General features: G+C 44.0%; 1 pseudogene; it reads right to left on the bottom strand.

Moving 5' to 3' along the window:
- Window positions 1-5,177: 5,177 nt before the first annotated feature.
- LOC114614601 lies at window positions 5,178-5,347 on the bottom strand (annotated as a pseudogene).
- Window positions 5,348-24,461: the final 19,114 nt, after the last annotated feature.

The raw sequence follows: 24,461 nt of genomic DNA, 5'->3' as shown, positions 1-24,461 counted from the left end.
GCTGTCACCTCCTCTGTCTCATCTTACACATGGGTCTTTTTCCACATTCTTTTTCTTTTCTTTTTTTTTTAAGACCTATTTTTTTTTTATTTATATGAATACACTGCAGCTGTCTTCAGACACACACTAGAAGAGGGCATCAGGTCCCATTATAGATGGTTGTGAGCCACCATGTGGTTGCTGGAAATTGAACTTAGGACCTCTGGAAGAGCAGTCAGTGCTCTTAACTGCTGAGCCATATCTCCAGCCCCCCCCCCTCCATTCTTTTTCTACCACTTACAGGACACTGAAATATATCTTCAGTGACTTATTCGAGTGACCTTATGAGAGCTCCTAAGACACCTGCATCACCCACCTAAAGACGGGCGCTGCCCAGAGAGTTCCTCCAGGGAACCAGAGGATGGCAGCTGGTTCACTGCCCTAGCCTAGGCATTTGCTGAAGTACACATGGTTGTCTCTTCCTCTTGTTTTTCCAGTGTTATCTAAATACAAGGGCACTAATTTCCAACAATGTCCATTCCTGTTATATTTCATCTACATGTCACATGAAATTCTCATCCTGAGAGTTGGTCATGGCCCACAGTCAAAACCTGGTAACACCATGACCTCCTCTTTGAGCCCTTCAAGGGACTGAAGGTCTTCGTCTTGGACATGGGTTCTTGAGGCATGGTTCAGTGTGGTCTCCTAGCCCACGTTTCCAAGATCTTTCTCAGTGTATGTCTAGGTTTCTGGCAATCCCATAGCCTGCATGCCATGCCTTTTCTTCTCTGAAGCCAGAAGCCTGAACCACAGTTTCCATCTTTGTGCACACGGCTATGAGTAGAGAGCCGAGAAGGGAGCTTGAGGGTGGAGAGGAAGCAACTGGCCTTCCTACAATTCCTCAGGTCTGTAGGAATCTATACAGGTGACAGGCAGATTCCTACTTCTTACTTTCTCAGATTCTAATCACAATAATTAATAATTAATTAATGTCTACCAAACTATTGAGCTTATCCTGTAAGCATTAGTGGCTAATTTTTCCAGACTCTAGTTGTTCATTCTATAAAATAATCTGCTCTGGGGACAGACCATACACGTCCTTTCTGGTTAACACAGGATCTTGATATAAAGACCATACTAGGTCCTTGCAATCATGTTCTCTGTGCAGTTCTCAGTGGACTCACAGAGCAAAACACAACAGGTGAGGTCTGTGTGGCCGTTTGCAGACACTGCTTGTACCTCCCAGTGAGGTATCATGACTTCCACTCGCACACTGTATTAACAGCTTACCTGCATTTTGACATGAATGGACCAGAACCTCAAAGAAAGCCTTTTCCAGTTGAAATCACTGGGGTTTTTTCAACAAATAGTTATAAAGTTGGGACTAGGTGCCAGGGGCAAAGAAGCCACATTGGTGATCTGTCTTCATGAAGGAGACCAGGAAACACAGTGTAAACAGCACAAGCTTTAAAGAGCTCATAAAAAGTCAGTGGTGGCTGAGGGAGAGCTCTCTGCAGGAGGCGTTGTCTGAATTTTATAGGATCCGTTTTGCAGATAACAGGGGCTACAGGAAAGACATTCTGACCTCCCAGCCAATTTTATTTAGAGTTTTTTTGTTTGTTGTTTGTTGTTTCCTGCTTCTTCTACCCCTGGATTGGGAAAGACGGAATCTAAGTGTGATGGCTGGCTATTCTTGGTTCCCAATTTGACTATACCCAGATTTAACTAAATCTCAAATGGCTGAATAGACCAGTTTTTTTTTCTTAATTAAATCATTTGATGTGAGAGGACCCACTCTAATCTAGATCTTTGACGGGTGAAGATCTACCCTTAATCCAGACCTTTTGAGGTGGGAAGATCCACTTTTAATCTGGGTCACATCACCTGCTGACACCCTGTAGAAAGGACATGGGAGAAGGTCTCTTCACCTGCTTGCCCTCACTCTGGATCGAAAGCCTTCACTGGTGTTAGAGCCTGCTCTGGGATTCTGGCATATACTGAAGACTGGCCGAGACATCCAGACTCATGAGCTGAACAACTACTGCATTCTTGGACCTTTTATTTGTAGACAGCCATTGTCAGACTAGCTGGACCATAGCCTGTAATAAATCCTTCATGTATATACTTGTGTGTGTGTGTGTGTGTGTGTTCTATAAGTTCTGTTCCTCTAGAGAGCCTTGATTAGTACACCGGAAATGCAAAGGCAGTTAATTACTCAGGGCAGTACATAGAGCTCCAGAATTTTCTCCACGACTAGTCCAGTATCTCCAAGGGATTTTCTGCTATTTTTGCCTTTGATTTCATTTGCTTTCAGTTGGGCACAATAGACAATTTAAATTATTTTGAGGGGAGACACACGTCACTTCTGTTCATGTGCACAGCTTCTTCTAAAAAAAAACATCTGGGGGAGCAAAATGGGTGAGATAAATGTAAAATGAATTTGAGACTCTGCTCCTAGAAATAGAACTGCTTTCTTATGTGGACTGAGCGGTGGCCAGGGGTCTGCAGGCCGCCCTGGATCTAGGCCTAGGAAGTGACTCAGTTGTGGCAAAGAAACCACACTATGGAAGAACATCTTGGGGCTGGGTGTGGGAATGGGACATACTGGATGATATAAATTCTGCTCTTGTGCACATATTGTTTTGCAAAATCCAGGCATGAGATCATTTGGCCTGGATGTTTTCTCTAAGGGTTTCTCAGAGACGAACGCAGTTGTCCGAATTGAATTAGAGCAGGAGAAAGGCATTTGGGGGGATTATCTGATTGTGCGTGGGGACAGTTATGCACATCTCTGTTGGGCCAAATGGTTTTCTATTTGTTCCCTAGAGGAATAGCCATGAATATGTGATCATATCACTCTTTCCTGCCAAGTTCCAGAAAAGAGCTTGTGATTCTTTTTCCAAACAGTGGCCAGGAAGCTCAGTGGGTATTGCTCTCCTTTCAGGCTGGTGTTAACAGTTTTCATGATCAGTCACAGGGATAAAATGAGCCTTACATCAATGGAAACACCTCTTTCTAGAAGGAGTGGGCTTGATGATGTCACATGTTTAAAGTGTTTCTGAGCACTTGCGTGGGAATGTCCCCAGAAAAAAACAATTCATTGTGGATATTTCAACCACAGTCCTGTCAGCCTTGGTCTTCGGTCTGTGGTTAGGTCAGGAGTCTTTGGGTTTTCTGTGCCCACGACACTTTCCATCTGCAGGACTTTGGTCAGAGTTCCTCGTTCTGTTCAACTGTCACTTGATTCTGCTTAAAGTTGTCTCCCTAACAAAAGGGTTCCTACACTGCAAGTGTTATACCTCAACAGAGAAGTAGGAGGAATTATGGCTTCTCCAGGAGATACTGAAGTTCCAGAAGGAACCTGGAGTCTACAGGGCATGGAGTCTCTCTTGAGGAGGGAGGGAAGGAGGGAGGGAGGGAGGGGAGAGAGAGAGAGAGAGAGAGAGAGAGAGAGAGAGAGAGAGAGAGAGAGAAGAGTGTGGTGGCTGAGGTTGTCCTTCAGGCTGGGGTAGTAGGCTCACACACAATGTAGAGATTCTTCTAGCACGAGGTAACCTGTGGGAGAGTGCAAGAGAACATGGTTGAGCCTTTCTCTCCCCTTCAGGCTGTGGTAGGGTCAGTTCCTGCAATTCAAAGGCTGGCTAATGAGGACAGACTGTGACAGACCCAGAAACCAAACACCTTCAATTAAGGAGGATGCTGATATAAAATATTATGAAGTCTGCAGGTACGGGAGGATGAGGTATAGCCTACCACTGGCATCCAGAAATGCTGACATTTGAAAGATGTTTTAAGTAAAGGGAGAACAGAGCAATAACTGAATAGAAAATCTAGTCACAAACTTAAAGGCCTTCTTATGAAGTCAAGGCACTAAGAAATCTAAATATCACACATTTGTTTAGTTGTTAAGAAAGGTGGTGACGTCTAGGACACATGCCTCACTGGAGGTAGATTTCCTAGGGGCAGAATAGATTATTCCAGCCATTTTCCTGGAGTTCAGCGATCAAAATACACTACTCAAGAATCACCATGTCTAAGTTCCTTGAGGTATGTAGCTGTTGTGTGTCAGCAACCCTGGGTTGCTGTAGGACTTGAATTTCAATTATTTCCCCCTTCTTTCATACATGTGAAAAACATTGATTGGATAAGGTATTTATTTTATCATTCTGGGATTTAGTTTCTTCACCCATCCATGTATACATGGATATATGTATACATGTTTATGTACATATATACACACATATATCATATAGTATATATTTACCCATTATAGATATATTTACCCTATATATAGTATATATAGGATATGTATACATACCTATTAGGGTATATGTGTAAGAGCTATATGTATATTTATGATATGCCATATATATCATATATATATTTAAGGTTAAATATGTACACATATACCTGTCATTACCAAGAGAAGGATGAATTTTTCCCTTGAAGCTATTAAATTATCATAATGGCTCTGGCCTCTTGATCTAGCACAGCGTGTGAAAAGAACTGTGTGTTTGATCTCTGTGTTGTTTTGTTGTGTGGTCTTGGTGACCTGTCTCAGCCTCTTGCTCTTTCTAGGCACAGGCTAGACTGAGATACAGCCCATTTCTAAGCAACATAACACTGGGATTACATGAGTGCTGGGTTAGGGTCTACGCTACAGCTTGATCTTCTTGGTTCTACGTCTATAAACTTCCGTTATTTTAATTACATTCTATATGCATCAAGTATAAACTCTATACACCCATGCTTCTATGTGGCAATGAAAGTGACATATAGCTGTGCTTGTGAAAGTGGACCTCCTGGAGAAGCATACCACGAATGTTCTGCACGGTGTCATCCTAGGCTGGATCCTGTCGAGATGCGAGCTCTGTCTGTGTTTCCATGTGTGGTGACTTCAGATACACAGTAACTATCAGGATATCTATGCAAAAATGCATGGGAAAACAGATGAGTGCACAGATCCTTCAGCAAATGAAACACACAGCTTGACCCCTTTATTTCTAGGTTTTAGAAACAATTTATAACAAACGCTTAGTCTCTGTCCAGAAGAAAAGTGGTTTCTTAGTTGAGGCATGCTTAGTATCTACTTGGAAATCTATATCAGTTGGGTAAGTTGGGAGACAGCTGTGTCAAAGGCTCTTTTCTTTTTCGTTCTTTCTTTCTTTCCTGTGTGTGTGTGTGTGTGTGTGTGTGTGTGTGTGTATGTACCATTTCTGGAGGTACAGCAAGCTCCTATTCCAACTCCTAGTTCCAAAAATCCATTTAATATATTGTTCAAATATTGTTAAGATAGTGGATGTATCAGATATTAAACTGACAAGAACAGATACTACACTTTATCTTAGCCAAAAGGCCAAAAAGACACGAAGGCCCCTTTCTTGCCTCCTCTTTCCTTGGTGGATGAGGTAGACTAGAGCTGGACCAAATGCTGACATGCCAGGTCTCAAGAAGGAAGAGGAGACTTAGAGTCTTAGGCTGACTGCCTGGCATTGCTCATACACTATGGATGGCACAATTAAATCTTTTCCATTCCGAGTACACATACTCTCTCTGTTCCCAAATGTAACTTAGATTCCACATTTCCTGCTCCCACATGGCTCCGGTGGAGGTTAAATAATTTACATTTCTATTAACATCTTCTTAAAATGTAATTATTAGAGTCTCAAAAAGAATTTCAAGGATTAGGACAGTAGGTCTGTGGAGAGAGCCTACCTACTGTGCTCAAGACCCTGAATGTGATTTCTAGCAGTCTGAGGGGAAGTGAGGTTAAGAGAGAGGAAGAGGCAATGGGAGGGGCGGAGGGGGTGAGGAGGAGAGACGTTTCAAGTGGTATGTTGAAACTGTCATCTAGACGACTAAGCGCAGATGTTTGGATGTGTATGCAGACGAGCCAGTCTTCTGAGCCACTAACCTACTGTGTCAGACTCAGCACGTGAGTCACATGTGGAAGTGCCGTGTCCCCTTTGCACTGGCTTGAGATCCGTCTTCTTGGTGTCTGTCATCTGTTTCCTGTTGGAAGTAACACAGTAAGGTAGACTGGATAAATAGGAAGGGAGAGGGTTGAGGCTTGTGGTTCTGGTCCCAGCTTAGAAGGCTGCTCTCGACAATGGCCTTCCTGCTGCTGAGTCCTGAGGCAGAGCAGGGCATCGTATGATGAATCTGGAAGTGTAGAAGAGACCTAGCCAAGTTGGCTTTTAAGGTAGATCCTCACTGAAGATAACCTATCCACTCATGAATTCATTAATCACAAGGATGGATCAGTCCACCAGTGAGGGCAGAGCCCTGATCTCCTCTTAGAAGTGTTTCTTCTCACTATCACATAATGGGGCGAGAGGAAACTTAATAGTTTAATCATCCATTTAGGACAAGACAAACCACATGCAAGCAGAATCCATTTCTTACAGCTTTTATTTTCATAGAGAAATTGCAACCTGCTCCTGCTATCAGATTACTTTTTTCCCAGAGAGCAAGCGCCTATAATTTCTAATTAACTCCTATGTAAGGAAAGGCGTCGTTAAACTTTTTACTGGCAATGAGCATTTTGTGCATTTATATGCTCGATTCTGACCTCGGTGGGAGAGACAGGATGCAATTATTTGTTTTACAAGTTAGGATACAGGCCAGACAGCTTGGGGAGGATTGAAGGCAACTTTATGCTTGTGCATTTAAATAACTACAGATACCTTCTTGCTATGATAAGTATCCTGTGACATTCTCAATTTTCAGATCATCATCCTAATGAAGCCGAGTCCAGCCAGTGCGAGGACATACATCTGTAATCCCAGCACTCAAGAAGCAGAGGCAGGAGGATTGCTCTAAATTCCAGACTGGCTTAGTCTACAGAGCAAGTTCCAGGTGAGCTAGGGTCATCTTCTGTCAAGACTCAATCTTTGGAGGTTTAGCTCAGCCATTCGGAGTGCTTGCAGCTCTGCCGGAGAACTGGAGGTTGGGTCCCTGCACTCAGGTGCCTCACAATCACCTGTAACTCCAGCACCAAAGGATCCATCGTCTTCTGGCTTTTTTGGGTGTCTGTACTCATGTCATACATGTGTACACACACACACACACACACACACACACACACACACACTATACTTAAAAAATGTAGAGTCCATGATTTATGTTCTTGTACAAACTCTGATGCTGCCAGGAACGCTGTTCTAATGAAAGCGATTGGCAGGAGTGATTCCCGCTGACCATCAGTTATGTACCAGATGCTATTTCAAATGCGTCAAGTGTTTGGCCTCCTTGGATCCCTGTGATAGCCCTGAAAAGAGAGGTTCTGTTATCACCTCTGTTTTATATATTTTATATATAGGTACAGATGGGTTTGGGAAAATATAAACTGTCCAAAGCTGTGGGAGCAAGTTTGCTGACTCCAGTAATGGGCTCAGCTCAACCTGACTCCTGGTTCCAGACTTATCCTTTTTCTTTTCCCCCATTTCTTCCTGTCTTCTCCCCTCCTCATGCCATCTGAAAGGGACCCTCTTTTCAGCCCATGGAGGCCTTAAACTTGTAATCCTCCTGCCTCAACATTTTAAGGGCCAGAAATGCAGACATGTACCACCACCCAGCACCCAGCACTTAAAGGTAGTGCTTTACATAAAACTATTCCTATGTTTGTGCCAGTGGCATGAAATAAGAACATTTGTAGACTCTGCCTACAATGGGTTTTTTTTTTTAAATAAATCATCAGTGATAGGTTCCTGATACAAATAGAAAATGGCCTGGCTATTTAGAAAAACAACTGGCCAACTTCTCACCAAGGTAATCACAGACCCCTACATGCTTACCATATGCCATAACAATCCCACTCCTGAATATTTACATGAGAGCAACAGAAACATATGCTCATGCCAAAACCTGAAGCGCCTTTATTCACAATACCCTCCCAGGGGAAACAGCCCAGCTGTCTAACTGGTGAACAGATCAGCTGATCCGTTCATACCATATTCGGATTCTCAGGAACACAGAAGAAAACCACCAATCCCAGCAAACCAAGGTAGATGAACCTCAAAGTGCTGCTCTGAGGAAAAGACACCACATACACAAAGCTGCACTCAGTGTGAGTCTACTTAGTGGACCACGGGAGGATTGAAAACTTCACGGCACCATGAAAGCAGGCCCGAGGCTAGAGCAGCAGTAAAGACGGAGCTGACTAAAAGCAGGATGGGGTGATGGAGACAGTCTTCTTCTTAATTATCAGAGTGGCTTTGCAAGGATATACATTTACTGAAATGTACACATTTGATTTTCTCTATTAAAAATTCTTAAAAATATTTTAAATCATGTGTATGAATGTGTTTATAAGTGGAGTGTATGTATGTAAGACTCTGGTAACAGACAAAGGCATCTGACACTCTGGAGCTGGAGTTACAGATGCTGGGAACTGAACTCAGGTTCTCTGCGAGAGTAATATACACGACTCTGACCTGTCGAACCATCTCTCCGACCCCATACATGTGACTTGAAAGGGTGAATGATCAGTCAGGTGCTGTGGCTTCTGACCATAATCAAAACCCTCAGGAGGCTGCAGCAGAAGGATTGCCACCAGTTTAAGACAGCCTGGGCCACAAGTGTGAGATTTTATCTCAAGAAACCAAAGACAAAACGGAGATCTACCATGTGTAAATTATATCTTATAAGCAGGTCCTGGGAGGCCAATGATAGCATTGTAAGGGATACCTATTCAACATGAGCAAGGCCCCAAGTTCAGTTTCTATCAGAAAAAGAGAAAGGAAGGAAAAAGGGAGGAGGAAGGAAAGAGGAAAGGAGGAGAGGAGAGAGGTCTTAGTCCTTGCCCCTCCTGCTTGTCACAAGAAATTCCTGTACTTTAGGTTGTGAGCCTAGCCTTCAATGGTTGAGCCATCTCTCTAGCCCAGGAGGATTTCCTTACAGGCTACTGACACCAAGAAGTTTCAGCCAGGCTGTCTCTGTCTTTTTGTTGATTCATAAAGTAACATTTACCCTTCGACTTCTCTCCCCCTCAGCAGATGACTCCTGACCCTCTTTAAGTCTCTTCCCAGATGTCCTACCCACTCCTCTTTGTGACACCCCTTTTTCAAAACCAGATCTCCAAACAGCCGCCAGAACGAGAAAGTAACTCCAAGATGGTGGTTCTTAATCTTCCTAATGTTGCTTTAACGAACTTGTGTTGTGGTATTCCCCAACCATAAAATTATTTTTGTTGCTACTTTATAACTGTAGTCTTGCTACCATTATGAATCATAATGTAAACATCTGTGTTTTCTGATGGTCTTAGGTGACCCTTGTGAAAAGCTTATTCGACCTTCAAAGGAGTCTTGACCTGGCTGAGAACTGCTGGTATGGAGAGTCTCTTTGCTACCTGGAGTAAGAAAGGCAAGACCTGTACCCTGGCCAGCAAGCTCAAGGTCAAAGGCCGGAGGCAGAACTCAATCTTGCTGAGGGAAGGCCAATAGATTTACTCTTTTCTGGCTTTTGACTGACTGATAAGGCTCTGCCCCTGAATGATGAAGGGCTACCTGCCTTGGATGGGTCACTAATCTAAGTGTTAGTCTCATTCTAAACACCCCCACAGAAAGCCCCAGGAGAGTCTTTGACTGTGTATATGAACAGCATGATCCACACAAACACAGTCACCATGGTCTTCCCTAGACCCTCTTCCTCTTCCCTTTCCTTAGGGAGTAGGAGGTTGGAGGAGTTAGAATGTAGGGTGGTGGTGGTGGTATATGCCTGTAAGTCCAGTACTAGACAGGTAGAGAGAGCAGGATTTGGTAATCTTGGGGCAGCCTAAACGTCATCATAAGACCTTGTCAAAAACAGACAAACAAACAAACAAACAAACAAACAAAACCTGGAAAAATAGCACCTGTTAGAGACTGGAACTTCAGGCAAGGGGCTCTACAAAGTGGTGCTTGCCAGACGGGTGATGATGTGACTCTTTAGGCTCATGGAAGGTCTCTCTCCCTCTTTGGGTATTCTGACTTAGTAGGAAAGGCCTTTATGGGGTCCAGGACTCTGTAGTTTACATAAACTTGCCTGGGAGTCAATCCAGGAAGATCTGAGCAATGGTACAGAAAAACAGAGCTCCTTTTAATTGAGGAACTGGCTATCTTGTAAGATGTATGTGACATTGACTTTAAGTCAATCCACGATCTGAAGTTGCTTCAGCAAAATCTATTTAAATCTCTTTTCCTTAGCTGGGGGTGGTGGTGTCCACCTGTAAGTCCAGCACGAGAGAGGTAGAGAGAGAGGAAGGCTGGGTGATCTAGAATCAGCCTAAGCTTCATAGTGAGACCTTGTCAAAAAAAAAAAAATCAAAACAACAACAAAATACCCAAAACAACAACCTAGAAAAACAATTTCTATCGGCAATTGCTGTGGCTTTGACATTCACCTAGGTCTCCTCCTGATGGGATCCCAGGAGCAATGGGGCAAAGCACTGGCTGTGCTTGGTGAAGGTCAACGAAGGGCAGTGTTGGGTAGAGGGCAGGGTCACTGCAAATCCCCACTGCAGGTTCCTACCACAGCTTCCAGCATGCCTTCTAGAAGGTTGACTGAGCTTTGAATAGGAGGCGAGCTTAGAAAGCAGAGGAGGTGTATGCTCAACGTTCCTGAAGCAGATAGCCATATTCAGTATTTTTCCCCCTCCAAGAAAACTTTAGTCTAGGCCAGAATGAACATCAGATAAATATCTTGAAATAGTTGAAGAGTGATCATGTGGAAAAGATGTTTGACTGTTTCCTCCATGTTCCCAAAGGACAGAACGAGCCTTAACGGGTGGGGATTATGGAAGGGGGTGAGGTGATGGGATGGCCAAGAGGGTAAACAAAGAGGAGTCACACCCAGAGCAAATATGGCCCATCTGCTGGCCCTGCACTCCACTGGCCAGAGGGCTTTGTCAAGGAATGGTGCTCTCTGTGCTTCCTCCACTGCAGATGAGTACAAGGCCCCCAGGGCTCTGCTAAGGAAGCTTACCATGGCTGTAAGGCTTTAGCAGAGAGCTAGCCATTGTCAGTGTTCAATAAGCTACAGGACAGGACAAGGTGAAGGTGGCTCTTCCTTCCAAGGGTGAGCAAGCACAGCTCACCCTCTGTGGGGGATGGTAGGGGTGAGGGCTCTGAGTACCCTGGGGATGGGTGGATGGACATTCAAAGTCCTTTCTCCCTGGGCATCTTGCTGTGCTTAGGAGACAGCAGCACCTGTGCTTATGAAAGACTGTTCTTTAATGAAAACACTCTCTCTCTCTAGGCAGCCAACACTCAAGAATCCGGCTTCCTGCTGGGAAGTTATGACATTACACAATGCTCACCGTATTCTACTCCTAATATCAGAGCTTGGAGTATGAATCACAAAATGAAGTTATGAAAAATGCATACAAAATGCAAAGAAAATAACCAAACAGGTTTCACTGACATATTCATGCATAAAGAACACTCTGTTCCATTGGGAACAATTAAGAAAATAACACCACCAGAGCACTGTGGGACACTGAGACTCATTTGCCCTAGACATGTCACAAGAATGCCCAAATAGTCACAAGAACTGGGATAAAGGCAAACAGAAAATGCTATTGTCTTCCTATAAGCCGATCAGAAGCTTGTAGCAGGGTTTCAACCAAACATGCCCCATTAAATACATGCTTTTCTATCTTTTGTCTCTGAAAAGCCAGTGGAAAAATGAAATAAAATAAACACATAAACACAAGCATACAACCCTCTCATACTCACACATGCCCCCACATGCATGCACACACATATATACACACATTCATGCACACACACTACACATATACACACTCACAAAGTCACACACACACATATACATACATACACACTCATACACATATATACACACATATATACATACATATACATACACACATACACACACACATAAATACACATGCACACACATATATACACACACACACACATGCACACACATACACACATACACACATATACACATACACACATATACACACATGCACACACACATACACATATCCAGATAGGGTCATCATGCAGTAGGGCCTAGTGTAAAGTGATTAAATCATGAAGCCCAGCCTCAGACTGAGCTAATTAGTGTTTTACAGGAGTGGGTGAGGTCTCTCTCTACCCGCTCTGTCTTGATGTTCATGTATATGAGGGTGCATGTACTTAGAGACCAGAGATTAACCTTGAGTGCCTTTTGAGGCTATCAACCTTGGAACTGGGGCTCTCCAGGCTAGCCTGGCTATCCAGTAAACGCTAGTAACGCACCTGTCTCTGTCTGTACAATTCTAATTGCTAGAATTACAAGTAACTGATACTATACATGCTTCTTCCATGGGTGCTGGGAATCGAACTCTGGTCCCCATGCTTGTGGAGCAAACACTTTACCAACAAACCAGTCTCCTCTGCCCCCTGCGTCACACCTCTTGCTAGGTTTCATACTTTGAGAATGGGATGTTATAAAGTGAGTGTGACCTCCTTGCCTTCTCCATTCCTTTATCCCTCTGTGTCGCTCCTGTACATATCTCTGTAATTCTTCATATGTTCTTGCTATGTAATCCACACACAATGTGCCATGTCACTCTTACCAGAAATCAACACCAGGACCATGCTCTTGGACTTCCAGAACTGTTTAAGCTACACAAATGTCATCTTATAAAGTCCTTTTGCTATGGGTATTCTGTTATAGCAACAGAATCCAGACTAGGCCACACAGTGGATCATGATGTGCTTAGAGCAGGCCTACAGTTTAATTGCTTTACATAGGCACCAACCGAACAGTCATCACACTCTTAAACCTTGTCGGAAGATTAAAGAAACACCAAGTGTCTAAAGGAAACCTCCCATGAGAGCAAGGGGACAGATCATACAAGGAAAAAAATCTTAAAGCACATGTAGAAATAGAGATAACTCAGAACAAGGGCAACAACAACCCTTTAATGTCCTCAAAATGAGAAGCTGTAGGATGTCTAAGAAATAGGAAGAGGATAACATGGAGGAATCATTAGAAACTAAAGAAATGACCATATTGGGCATGGTGGCCCATGCTTGTAATTTCAGCATTTAGAAGGTGGAAGCAGAAAGGTCAGAAGTTCATGGTCACCCTTGGCTACTTAGTGAGATTAAGGCTGACCTAAGCTACGTAAGACTCTGTTTTTCAAAAAAAAAAAAATTAAAAAAATATATCCTTGAAAACATAAACTATGACAGCTCATAATTGTGTTTTATGACAGACATAAAATATAAACTGTTCAAATTAAAGAATCAAAGAGACAAAGATAGAATATCTCTTTGATTTGATGAAAAAGATAAGCAATGAGTAGATAAAAGATAAAAATTGTAAGACAGCAAATCTGGAAATTTCTATACCTGAATACATTCAAGGATGGGAGATCATAAAATCCTAAGTAAAGAAAATTATCAAACAAATAAGGTAGTTCTCAGTATATAATAGCATTATTTATCAGAATGAGCAGGGTCATCACGTGCCTGGTCTAATAAATCAAACGAACTATCATATCACATCAATTCTATTACAGCGGTTGGTTCACTAGCAAGAAAGAGAGTAAGTTTTACATTTTCAGAAAGAGAAGGGAAAGGACCAACAAAAAAGAAAATTGAGAATTCAAGGAGTAGGACTAGAGTGGCCTCAGAATGACCAACGGCAGCGTCAGGATTTAGAAGAAGGCAAGAGCAGTAGCAACAAGGCCATGACAGAGGGAACTGGAGTTCTATACCCAACTCAACTGTACAGGAGGAAGCTGGAGTAAAGGCATTTTTGGGAGATTTAAGGCCTCAGGAATGTATACCCCACATGTCTTTTATGAGAATATGCATCACCAAAATGTGCATCTACAACAAAAACAAAGACATCCAGTTCAGAAACTCAGATCCAATGATTTGAAAATAGGATGCTGCTTAAGTTCCTTTAAATAATCATGGGCCAACTGAAAACAGTGTCATCAACTGATTGCCTCAAGCTGGCCATCCTTTGTAGGTGGCCTCAGTGTTTCTTAGAGTGGCTCTAGTCAAACATTGAGCAAGGTGTAGATCCTTTCTCCTCATCCTGGGTCCCCAAAGGGATAATGTTTGCCCTGATACTCCCCACTGGGTCATCAGATTCTTTGTCAGATTTGTAACACAGGGATAGCTCAGCTCTCCCAGAATAATCCCACTCTTCCCTTTGTGTTTCATAGATATGTAAGTCTTGAGACTCTTACCTCTGCCTTAATCTTTCTCAAAGAATGCAACTGCCCACAGTGTAACAGGGAAGATGGAAAGAAAAACCCTCAAATAAGGGCCGTTCAGCCCTAAGAAAAGCCAGAAGGCAACATCCAAGCTTAAAAACAAAACCAAGGAGATAATCTGGTAGGCTCCAGCATGTGAGAAACGGTTCCAAGGTAAATTATACAGGGCTGGGGCAACCGTCTAGAAAAACACAGGGGTGAATACAGACAAAGCTAAGAAAACAGAAGGGCAAATAATAACTGCAGACAAAACAGATGGTTGTAAAAAAAAAAAAAGGAAATATAATCATATTATACCTCTTGGCTGCCCTAATATAAAGTTGCATAAATAAGCATCAAATTAATTTCTTTTTTCAAAAAGTTACTGGATTTGGGAAGGTAGTGAAAGCTAAATCCCCACTCCACGGTAAGCTAGAAAGTCATGAGGGGATGTCCAAAATCAGTACATCTGTCAGAGAAGTAAACATTTAATGAATAGCAGAAACCTGATGGGGCTCCATTCTTGTTTCTGAGGTGCATGATGGAAGTGTCAGGTGGAGGAATGTTGTCCCCAGCCAAGGAGATACAGTTTACAGAGAGAAGAAAAACGTGGAGGAAGTAAAACAACATCAGCAGATATTGGTTCCCAGTAGGAAGAAATTCTGCAGGCAGAATGGTGGGAGGGACGAGTGGTCAGAGTCTGGAATGGTCTTAGTGCCACAAGTAGCATGCCCTAAGAGGATTCGGGGCTGTAAGCTTCCTCTACCCAGAAGCCAGGATTCTGAATGTTCTGCCACTGGAGGCCCTGGCTGGGAAGTCCACTACTGAACGTTTTATCAAAACTGGGATTTCCTGGTCAGCTCAAGAAATGCTATTAGGCTCACCAAGACTGAACCACCAACCAAAGAGCATGCAGGGGCTGGACTTAGGCCCCTTACACATTTGTAGCAGATGTTCAGCTTGGTCTTCATGTGGGTCCTCTAAGAACTGGAGCTGGAGCTGTGTCACATGATTCGGTTGTCGCTCATTGGATGCCCTTCCCCTAGCTGGACTGCCTGGTTGGGCCTCAGTGGGAGAGGATGTGCCTAGTCCTACTGTGACTGGATGTTCAGGGCAGGGTGGTACCCAAAGGGGAACTTCCTTCTCTGAGGAGAAGGGGAGGGGGTAATAAGTGAGGAATTTGTAAGGGCGGGACTTCGAGGAGAGGAGGTGGGTCTGCTACCAAGATGTAATATGAAAAAATAATTAATGACTCTGCCCCCAAGAAATGATATTGATTCTGGCTAGTATTCATTTATTGGAAAGAAAGAAAAGAAGAGGGTAGGAGAGGAAGCATGGGAGGGAAGGGGAGAGAGGAGGAGAGGGAGAGGAGACAGGAGGGGAGTGGAGGGGGGAGGGGGAGGAGAAGGGAGAGAAGGAGAGGGGAGAAGAAGAGAAGAGAGAGAAGAAAGGAGAGGAACAGAGTGAATTCAAAACGTATAAATATAATAATAAAAGACAAAGAAGAAACCCATCAAGTCCCAGTGGAAAGTCCCTCTCTTCCCCTTTCCTCTCCTCTCCCTTCCCCCTCCCCTTCCCCCCTCCTCTCCTCTCCTCTCCTCCCCTCTCCCCTTCCCCTCCTCTCCCCCCTCCCCTGCTCTCTCCTCTTCTCTCCCCTTTCCTCCCTGTGCCTCCTCTCCTGCCCAGCTTTTCCCACACAGTATGCTAAATTGCTGCCCAGGGTTGGACTTGGTAACAACAGGCAGCCTGGCAGGCTTGGACAGAGATTTAGATGCAAGATGTAGAGGAAAGTTCCAGCAGGTCACAATCTGAGGAGAAGCAGGTTTCACTCCTGTGTGGAGGAACAGACTGTGATGGAAAGATTAGATGCCAGGCTCCTGGTAAGGCACAATGAATGAGCAGAAAGTTCCACTAACACAGCAGACTGGGAGGGAAGTCCCAAGAAAAGGCACAAGGCCTCTGGGGTGGAGATTCTCAGAAGAAACAAGTTCCTCATGTCGGGAAGGGGGATTCTGAGGATGATGCAGAACAGCTAGACCATGTGGATGTGACCCTATATTACAAACATGGCATGTCGGATTGGGGTGAGGGTGTTGAGTTTTTTGGGCCCCAAGTGAAACTACAGGTGCCTTAGTAAAGTGAAATGGAGGGATATTTGACATGGAAGGAAGACAAGGGGACCACAGTGGGAGGAGGCCAAGAAGAGGCAAGAAATTCACCAACTCTCCAGAGAAAGCACACCACCATGACGTTCACCTGGTAAAGCTCATTTTTACCTGCTGGCTTCTCGAACTGAGAGAGAATAGTCACCTTTTGCTTCAATCTGACAGGTGTGTGATCATCTGTTGTAGGAGTCACATAGGAAACTGAGATAACACAGCATTAAATACATATTACTAAAATATCTATCAGCTATCTATCTATCTATCTATCTATCTATCTATCTATCTAATTTATTGGACCTAATCATTCCCAAATAATTAAGCATGTGGATAGATTCTAGGATTGATCTTTTTCACTTAATGTATGTTTAAGGTTTTCTGTTTTACTTCATGTAACTGTAGTTCATTTTTGTTGCTAAAATTTACTCTGTCGTGGTTATCCATTCTCAGTAAGGTTTTCATAGTTGCCCTTCATTAAATTAGAGAAGACTGTTTTTTTTCCTTACCCAAGGCTGTCCCCAGGACGCCACATTTCTGTGCTCTTTCACTAGACTAAGATGAGATAAAATCCCACAAATGCTATTCCAAATACTCTGCCAAGAGTGACCATGAGTCACTCCCTCACAGGGAGACAGAGGGGATAGTGTCACAGAGTGTGATACAGGCAGCCTGGTGTATTCAATCTTAGCAGAGGGATCAGTCTTCAGCCTCCATCTCCCAGACCAAAGGGTCAGGAGACAGGACCACAGTACCAGACGAGTCTAAAGGGCTATCCCAGGACACAGTGACCCACCAGTGTGAGCATAGCACAAGAGATAAAAATTAAATGTAAGGTGACTTTAAAATGTTGATTGGTAGCTAAACAAAGGTAACTAGCCCCTCCCATATAGGCTGGAAAATACAAGCCCTAGATACCTTGACATTCACCCTGGATGATTTAGTGTGGCATAGAATGGGTGGGTGTCCATGAGACACTGTCCCCTCATCCCGGGAGGGCTTGTCCCCAGCAGTCTTGCCCGGTAGCAGGTGAGTCAGCTCACAGACCTTTATCTGGCCCTCACCAGTTAGCCACCCACTTTATTACAGTTATTCATTTTGCCAAACACACCCTCGTTGAATGCACACCCTCGTTGAATGCACAGATGCTTTCTGGGGGAAGGTATAGAAGGGGTATCATTGTGCTCCCCAAGTAAGTGAAACCACATTTTCCACGTGAATTCTCTCTCTGGTAACTGTTGAGTCAAAGGGCAGTGACTTCCTCTGTGTGTGTGTGTGTGTGTGTGTGTATGTGTGTCTGTGTGTGTCTGTATGTGTGTCTGTGTGTGCGTGTGTGTGCGTGTGTGTGTGTGTGATTCGTGTGCATGTGTGCAGACCTTCTATCAGTATCAGGTTTCTTCCTTGGTCGCTCTCTATCTTGTTTTTTGAGACTAGGTCTCTCACTGAACCAATATCTCACTGACGGAGGGCTTTGCCTACCTCTGTCTCCTGATCCTTAGCATTGGGTTATAAATGTATTTTGTCTTGCCTGGAGATTTGAACTTAGCTCCTCATGCTTGCATGGAAGCCACTTTACTGAGTGAGCTACCTCCCCAGCCCAGTTATATTTCTCAGTTTATATTCTTAGGCAACCTTCAATTGTTCAGTATCACCCAGCCGGTAGATAGTTTACATGTTTCCCATGGTTCTTTTTTACTGTTTTTCCTTTGGCCACCTAATTCCTTATAGATCTACTCTGGGGAAAAACCCAGGGGATAACTGAGAAAGGCAAAGGGTGACATAATCTTCACTGTCCACATTAGCCTTTGCCATTCAGGAACCATCTAGAATGGTCTGTGTTCTATCATTTCCTCTTCATGGCTTATTCATGTGTCTCTCCAGAGACTCAGGAGGAATTCTGCCCATCCATATTGAAGTACATTTGGGCCTCCTGGCTCACCCACAAGCTTCTCTTCCCACAACACCATACCCTAGTATTTGGTGACCATGAAGCCAAACACATGCTCTCAGTGGTTCGGTGGGACATTTGACAGGTCACTCCTGGCTCTTATTGTCATGAGTAGACAGATGACAACTCTGAAGGTCTTTGCCAACAGCTGTCAGCAGTCTTTATCTTCACAGTTACAGACTGATATGGTAAACCTAGCTCATGGCTGCTCTCATGCCTTCAGTAGCCACACTGAGATTGGGTCTGTGTCCAAATGCTCCCCGCATTTCCAGGTCGTTTTGAAACCAATGACTCTCTGCAAAGGGCAGAGGCAAGCACTGGAGCCATCCAAAATCAATACAGAAGAGTGAGAGATGGGGAAATAAGCCTGGGTAGCACAAAGCAAAAGAAATAACAGAGCCAAAGGTCATGAAGCAATTGCTTTCTAATTTGTCTTTATAAAAAGGAGAAGGAATCGAAGGAGAAATTGGCAAGTCCAAGTGAGACTGTCAGAAACACTTAACGGTCTGAGACTGTGCCACTAACTGTCTTGCACAATGTCAGAGGAAGTGAAGTTGAAATTGAGAATATTTTCACAAGTCTGGGCCAGCCAGGAAGCCAGGGGAAAATACTCTTAAATTTAGGAAAATTACAGGCTTGCTATTTGACATTAGTTGGAGAAAAACACCAAACCTCAGACCTTATGTGAAGAACTTGAATGGAAGAAGGTATTTTAAACTCTGTTCTTGGCCCAGGAGGGTCAGAAACCCTTTAGTAGAAACTGCAGGAAGACACCGACCTGGGGAAATGGGGAAGGAGGCCTCACATTTTGCTTACCTTAACTGTTCAAGCAAGGGCTTAGAGAATCTGACCTGGAGGAATGGGCCTGGGGAGAAGTCTTGAGCAACTCTGGAGACCCTATTGGGGGGGGGGCTAACTCACAGGAGTAAAAAAACAACAAATACATCTAATGCTTTCAAAAGCGAGAGAGATGAGGGAGGCCGAAATCTCTCATGATAAGATACGTTATCAGAATCTAATGAGCCATCATGGGGGCAGCTATAGAGTTTAAGGAAACAGACCCAAAGGCCTCTTAGTACAGTCAAATTTGTCCAGAAATGTGTACAAATAGAACCAGTGAGTATTTCAAAGCACTAGGGTACATGGCTCATTTTAAAAACTGATATTAGGACAATTGGATAGTCATCCAAACTACATTCTAGGTAGCTGAAGACCTGGAAAGAACTATATAGTCACTAGAAGACTGGAGATTTCAAGGAGTAATTTTTTTTTTTTTGTAGTAGTAGTCTAGAAGTATGAGGATTTTGTATAAGGCTCAAGACCAGCAACCTTGATTGTAGGAAAGCAAAACTATTTCTGCACAGGAGTCCTTTGCCCAAGTAAAATCTAAATAAATATGTCACAGCAAGAGAGGGAAGTAAGGGGCCAGTGTACATGATGCAGAAGAAGCAATCCTTTAACGTATGAAGACCAAGTCTGGGCTTTTTTTCCTATATCTGTGGTAAGAGAATGGCAATGTAAGTGAAAATAGTGTATTTGTCTTAGGACTCCAGGTTTCAACCCTCTCTTTTGGGAAAACCAAGGCAGCACTAGATCCACGAGTTATATTCCTTTCATAGTCAAGAGCCGAGAGCAAGGAATCGAGGCCTGCGCTACAGCTCCCCTCCCCTTTCTGCAGTTACTCAGTCCGGCTTCCCCTGCATAGGAGTGGTCCTCACAGCCGGCAAATCTTCCCACTAATTAAGATTATCTCCCATAGATAGAGCACAAACCCACTTAATCCAGACAATCAAGCTAGACGCCCTTCCCAGGTGATTCTTTGTTGTGTCACGTTTACAATCAAAACCAACCAAAATGAAAGACCAGTAATTCATGACCAGCTTTACCCATGAGAACTATGATAAAAACTATATTGCTTTCACTTAGTAGATAGATCCTGGGATGGGGAGGGGGGGAGGGGTGCCTCTAGAGAAATGGTGACTGTCCTGTTGGTTGGCGATGGTAGCTTGATTCCTTTAATTTCCTGGAAAATGTCTTGGAAAAGATCTATTCGGATTTTAATCACATCATGAACACTTGGTCCAGGAAGCTCACTCTGGAAATGTGATGCACGGATTTTGTTGTGCAATTGTGAAGTGAGGTGTGCATGTGAGAAAGCTCTTTGTGACGTTATTTATACCCGTAGATCTTTCGTTTCAAATTCTTGAGACAAAAAAAGTGTTTCGTATTTCTGTCTTTAAAATTTTTTTTGATGTTTGCATAGCTTTGATTAATTAAGCATCCCTAATCCAAGAACTGTTTGTTTGTTTGTTTGTTTGTTTATTATTTATTGCATGAAGCTACCACTTGAAAGGTCTCACCTGGGACTTTCATGTTAGTGATCTTCACTGTTCTTCAGGCTGAGGAAAAAGATTAGTCATTGTCCAGTGTAGAGGGCAGAGAAAAATGTCTTGCAATCTATTAAATGACAGGCTAAGGATGTGGCTCAGTGGCAAAGTGCTTGTTTAGTGTGTGTGTGAGCCTGGGCTCGGTCCACAGCACCACAAAGCAATCCACGAAGCAGAGAGCAATTTCATAGAAATCCTTCAAGACAGCATTTTCAGTATTAATTAATAAACGGAAACATATCCAACCAAATTACTAAATGTTTATTTTCTATATAGAGCAAGATTGAATGATTTTAAAAAGCGGGATAAGAAGTATGCAAATTAGATTTCCTCCCTTCCTTTTGAAAGATGACACAAGATATTATAGTAGTTTTAAAGGAAAAGACCAAAAACTGAAGACCTCTAGGATGGTGTGCGCCCAGCTCCGCTGCTCATCCGCTGGAGATTCTGAATGAATACCTGAGCTCTCTGAGCCTGAAGCCAAATCAGGTTGAGCACCCTTAATCTGAAAAATCTAAGAGACTCAGACCTTTTAAATGCACCACTGATACCACAAGGGGAAAATACACCCCTGACCTCATGTGACCTTTGGCAATTAAAACACAGAAGCAGAGGTGTGTTTTGTCTAATCACCTTCAGGCTCTGTGTGGTGGGGAAGGGTAAATAAAACACAGCTGAATTAGCCTCTAGACTAGGGTCCCCTCCCAAGGCATTTTATGGAGAATATATAGATATTCCAACATTTAAAGCATCTGAAGTCCAAAGTACTTTTGCTCTCATGTATGTTGAACAGAAGCTAATCTGTAGCAGAGCCTTAAGGTGCATAGCTTTTCAGATACACCAGTTTTCCTTAATAATATGTTTAAGCTTCCCCCATGTCATTTTATGCTTGAAAACCTTATTTCTTCTTGTGACATAGGAAATGTTCACAGCTGAATATCACAATGGTCATTCCCAAGTTTTGGTCATTATCAATAAAGCTGCTATCAACCTCTACGGCCTATATACTACGAACTATACCTAGGACGATTTATATGGACCTAAGTTTCATTCTGTGCTAGTTAAGCCCCACAGCAGATCTGTGTAATCCCTGCCACAGTCCAGGTGCATCACTGCTCAGTCACCTCTGCAGGACTCCTGACTTCTGCCTCTCTGCAGCTGTGCTCACTCCCACCCTCCCTTCTCCCATCCCCCAACACACACACACACACACACACACACACACACACACACACACACACACACGGCATTCCTGTCCACTGCCAGCCACTAATCTAGTCTCTATCATATGGTTTTATTTTTTTCAAAACTGTCACATAATTGAGATGCAAGTTGAGATTCCATTAAGTAATCTCGGGTAAGGCAGAAGCACAGAAGCACTAGAATTGTATTGGCTTAGTATAGACAAGATGGTGAGAACGCTCAGATATTCAGGAATGGTTGAGCAAACGTCTTCTCCAGGACAATAGGTGCCACTGGAGGGCTACATCCCTTGGCAGGCAGAGGGAAGTCCTCTGTACCAGGGAGACACTGACATCTTTAGAAGTCTGATGAGAGCTGCTCTCACCAGAAGACACTGTTATGGAAAAAGCTCCCCAGTGTCAACAGGAATGGTACAAACACTCGAAATTATATTTAGGAACATGTGGCAGTTAATCCCTCATAAGACGTAAGGACAAGGACGTAGGTGACAATTATCTCCTAACACTGGCCCCACAAAGCTAAACAAACAAAAACCAACTTGGGGTCCACATGCTTTGTTATAAACACTCAACAGAGATCTTTCTGGTGACCTTTTATGGGGGTGAAGATCTAGCTTTGTGGGTGGTAGGCTGTCACTATGCTGGGGTTGCTGTCAGGGGAGCCTCTCTGCTCATAGAGTACAGGCAGCCAGCACTGGCTGGAGCCAGATGACAGTGGCTTTTGCATCCAATAGTCTTGGCCACAGCACCCGCTCCTCTCAAGAAGAGGTCCACCTTCCTAATCCTTGAATCTGGCCTTAACTATGTGACTCCGCTAGTAGAATGTTACCATAGCACCAGGATGGATTGAATGGTGTCTGGCACGATCTCACTCTCTCTACCCTTATGAGAAACATGCCCAGGCAAGATGCAGGGTGCTGAGCCCGGTCATCCAGCCTGAAGCCAGCTGATTCAGCGGCCCAGTCCAGCTACCGACACACCCGCCAACGGCCTGTGGGTCTGTGGTTATATATTATGTAGAACTCGTGTGACGAGACGGGCAGACTGTGACGTGAGGGGCAGAGATGTAAGGACGAGAGTGAGCTAACAGAAGGAAGGCCTGCAAGGAGCTGGGTGTTCTCCTTGCTCCAGCGACTGCCAGTTAGAATTTAAAATATATATACATATTTGTATATATATGTATACACATATATACATATATATCATATATATCTTGGTGGTAATTTAGCAAGAGCATGGAAACCATACACATGAGCTGGTGTAAGCTGGCACACATGTGAGCTCAACCCTTGTGTACAGCTCTGTGTTACTGACTTGTATTGCTGTGACCAAATACCTGAGAACCACACCTTAAAGGAGGGAGGATTCATTTTGGCTCACAGTTTTGGAGGGTTCAGCGCATGGTCTCTGGGTCCATGTGCTGAGACAGGCCATCTTGGAAGCAGGAGAGAGAGAGAGAGGGTGGGGGTGTTGGGGGGGATTTCACTTCATGGTAGACAGGAACAGAGAAAGACAGAAAGTGGGGTCCAAGTAAAACCTTCAAAGGCATACCCCAAGTCTCTTAAAGTTCCCTCGAACCTCCCCAAACCATGCCGTCAGCCAGGAACCAAGCATTCAAATGAGGGACACTCAAAATGAGAGATGTTCAAGTGAGGGACATTTCAGACTCAAAGCATGGCAAACACTTCTCGGGAATCGCTTCTAATATCTAGTACTTTAGCAGCCGTGAATCTTCTACTGTCACGTAATCGTGCAGAGTTAACTATTTGCAGTTTTTTCAATGACCTGGAGCTCACCAATTAGGTCAGGTCAGGTCAGGTCCGGTCCGGTCCTGTCTCCGTCTCCCTGAGCTGGGATTACAAACATGCACCAAGTGCCTGGCATTCTTAGGTGAGTTCTGGGAATTGAACTCCTGCTTTCAAGGTAAGCATGTTCCCAGCTGAGGTATCTTTTCTGAACTAACTCTAGAGCAGCACAGAGTGCTCCAGAGGAGCAGTCCAGGGGAGAGGCTCGCCACCACAGCCGCTGCCTGCTGGGCCTCCTGCTTCCAAGAGCTTGTTCCTCATCTTCCTTCCTACTGTTAGAGAGGAAGGGCCAGGGCCAGGAGTCTCAGATCAGTAAACATTTCATTAAGATCCATGATGCTTGCTGCCCTGCTGAGGGAGGAGGAAGCATGCTTCAAAGGAAGACTCAGCAGTTCCTGTCCTGGCTGGCTCTACCTCCTGTCAGTTATACAAGCGTGGGTCCATTGTTGACCTTGGAGACTCATGATACACATCCCCAGGCTGCCAGTCACTAGCTGTAAGCCTGTGGGAAAGTCTTGTCTCCTGCCTGTGCCTCAGTTTCCTTCTTTGTAAAGTAAGAGTGATAACGGCTGCCTCACACTGCGGGATGAGTGAAGGGCACACAAGACCTTGCAGAAAGGAATTCTGAGGTGGAGTTGGCAGTAGGGAGTCACAAAAGCCAAGCACTGACAGGTCTAGGGTAAGTTTCCTGGCTCTGCAGTGGGGGTAAGGGGGTGGGTGGTCCCTGAGGGTGTGGAATCCCAGAACAGGTAGGTGCGCCATTACACAAGCCTTG

This window comes from Grammomys surdaster, unplaced genomic scaffold, assembly GCF_004785775.1.
Source record: "Grammomys surdaster isolate TR1022 unplaced genomic scaffold, NIH_TR_1.0 126391, whole genome shotgun sequence".
NCBI classification, from domain to species: Eukaryota; Metazoa; Chordata; class Mammalia; order Rodentia; family Muridae; genus Grammomys; species Grammomys surdaster.
Note: the sequence above shows the minus strand (reverse complement) of the source record. Positions and strands in the feature narration are given on the sequence as shown.